The following is a 3,080-nucleotide window of genomic DNA, read 5'->3' as shown; positions in this document are numbered from 1 at the left end:
GGCTCAGGCAATCCACTCACCTCAGCCTCCCAAAGGCGCGGGATAACAGGCTGAGCCACCGAGCCCAGCTTAGGGATCGTGTTATTATGCCAATGAGCCAAGCAGTGAAATATAATTACATTTTCTTCCTTTTACAACCTTTTGTTTTCCTAAATTAATAATTGCCTCTTTTAGCCGGGCTGAGGCGGAAGGATCGCCAGAGCCCAGGAGGTCGAGGCTGCGGTGGCCGGGAGCGGCCACTGCACTCCAGTCTGGGTGACAGAGTGAGACTCCAACATCAAAAAAAAAAAAAATTTTTTTTAAATTGCCTTTTTTTCTCATTAGTTTTCTATGCCATGAGCACTAAATGTTCCTAAACCTTCCATCTAAATTGTAAAAATGAAACAAAAAGCATGCCATGGATACTATTTTTTGCTTGATCAAACTCATATTCTTTTTGCCTCTCTCTTATGTTGGATCTCACGTATTCCTCTCTGGCTTACTTCCCCACCCTTTTTTGGCTGGATTACATTCTCCAGTAGTTCCCAGAGGTAGGCTAAGTGAAGGCCAGGTGTGGTGGCTCAAACCTGTAATCCCAGCACTTTGGAAGGCCTAGGTGGTAGGACTGCTTGAGCCTAGGAGTTTGAGACCAGCCTGGGCAACACAGTAAGACTTTGTCTCTACAAAAAATTTTAAAAATGCATGATATGTGGTGGTGTGTACCTGTAGTCCCAGCTATTTGGGAGGCTGAGGCAGAAGGATCACCTGAGCCCAGGAGATCAAGGGTGCAATCAGCTGTGATAGTGCCACTGCACTCCAGTTTGGGAGAAAAAGTGAGACTCCAACTCAAAAAAAAAAGAAAAAAAAAAGAAAGGATAAATTAATGGAAAGAAAATTTTCCGATATATTGCGTGTCTGTTTGGTGGTTGGCATTGTATGGAATTCTGGGTTGAAGATGGTTGTTCTTTGGAATTTTGAAGGCACTCATCTGTGTGCTCCAGTTTTCAGGGTTGTTGTAGAAAATCTCTTATCATCTGCTTCCTAACCATTTGGATGTGACCTGCGTTTTCTCCCTGTAAGCACCTGAGATCTTTTATTCGCTGGGTTCTAACTTATCAGCTTTCTCTTTCATCATCTGTAATTTTGGTATCATATTTAAGAAATAATTGCCTGACTCAAGGTGATTAAGATTTCTTTTTTTTCAGTTGGAGTCTCACTCTGTCGCCCAGGTTGGAGAGCAGTGGCATGCTCACGGTCACCACGACCTCAACCTGCTGGGGTCAGGCGATCCTTCTGCTTCAGTCAATCCTTCTGCCTCAGCCTTCCAAGTAGCTGGAACTACAGGCACGCGCCACCACATCTGGCTAATTTTTTTATTTTTTATGTAGAGATGAACTCTCGCCAAGTTGCCCAGGCTGGTCTCGAACCCATGGGCTCAGGCAATCCTCTCACCTCAGCCTCCCAAAATGCTGGGATCATAGGCGTGAGCCACCACGCCCGGCCTGTGATGAAGATTTATACATATGTTTTCTTCTAAGAGTTTCATAGTTTTTGCTCTCTTATTTAGTCTATGATCCATTTGAGAGGATTTTTTTTTTTTTTTTTTTTTTTTGAGTTGACGTCTCACTCTGTCACCCAGACTGGAGTGCAGTGGCCGCTCCCGGCCACCTCAGCCTCGCCTACTGGGCTCCGGGGATCCTACCGCCTCAGCCTTCCAGGTAGCTAGAATTACAGGCATGCACTACCACGCCCAGCTGATTTTTTGATTAATTGTAGAGATGAGGTCTTGCTGCCCAGGCAGGTCTCGAACCCGCAGGCTCAGGCAATCCACTCACCTCAGCCTCCCAAAGGCACGGGATTATAGGCTGAGCCACCGAGCCCGGCATTGAGAGGATTTTTTGTGTGTGATGTGAGGTAGGGAATAAAACCCCCAATGTACAGATTAGGAAACGGAGGTACCAAGCGGTTATGTGGCTTGCCTTTGGTTATACCGCTAGTCAATGAGGTAGTTCAGAATTCAAACCCAAGCCATTAGACCCCACGGTCAGCTCCCAGCTTGTACTTGTTCCCAGAGTTAGAGTCAATTATTGAGTCTAACTCTAGGTCAGCTGTTAATGTTCTTTTTCTATTTTTGAGTTGAAGTCTCACTCTGTTGCCCGGGCTGGAGCACAGTGGCACTCACGGCCACCTCAGCATCAACCTGCTGGGCTCAGGCGACCCTTCTGCCTCAGCCTTCCAAGTAGCTGGAATACAGGCGCGCGCTCCCATGCCTGGCTATGTTCTTGTCTTTGAACCCTGGTTGTTTCATCTGTAAAAATGTGGGTTTGGGCTGCATTGTCTTCAAGGTTCCTTCCAGCTTTAACTTGCTGTCGTACAAGATTGTGCAATTCCCATGGCCTTTTCTGAAGCCGGCCTCTGCCCCAGGATTACGTACTGGGCATTATGTGTAAACCGAAAACAGTGTCCTCAAGGCCCTGCCACATCCCCAGGGAGCAGGCCAGGACCCCAGAGGTGGAGAAAGCTTTGTTGACTCTCTTCATTATCTACAAATAAAAAGAAGAGTTGGAGAATCCTCAGGAGCCCCGCTGTCATCCTCCAGATGAGAGCACACAAACAGCCTCATTAGTCACCTGCTGATGCAGTGTCCATGGGTGGCTGCTTGCCTGCACGAGAAATCCCCATAGTCTCCTTGCTTTTGTCTGAGCTGCAGTGACTTTGTACATCAGCATGGAACCATTCTTAGGCCTGTCTGGGGACCCGGGTGTCTGTCGTCCTCGTTGGTTCCTGTGGATACCAGCCAAGTATCCCTGGAGGTAACCGTTCTCGGCATTAGGGGAGGGAGGAAAGATTCTTCTGCTCTAAATCCTGTCCCCTCCTGTCCTGTCTTGCCGCCACCATCACTGTTGTGCAGAACACGCACCGTTGTGTTGGACTTGCGTTCCGGTGTGTTCTGGAATTTTGTCATGTACTGCCTGAATTAGGTCATCCTTTATTGGGCTGAAAATGTCCTGGTTCAACGGAAAGTTCTCTTGAAATGAAATTCATTGGTTGTGAAGAGATTTTATCTGAGGTAGCAAATTGAGTTTTGGTGCCAGATACAG

This window comes from Carlito syrichta, unplaced genomic scaffold (genome assembly GCF_000164805.1).
Source record: "Carlito syrichta isolate Samal-C Ts95f unplaced genomic scaffold, Tarsius_syrichta-2.0.1 Scaffold312739, whole genome shotgun sequence".
Taxonomy (NCBI): domain Eukaryota; kingdom Metazoa; phylum Chordata; class Mammalia; order Primates; family Tarsiidae; genus Carlito; species Carlito syrichta.
The sequence above is the reverse complement of the archived record's forward strand: the minus strand, read 5'-3'. Positions refer to the sequence as shown.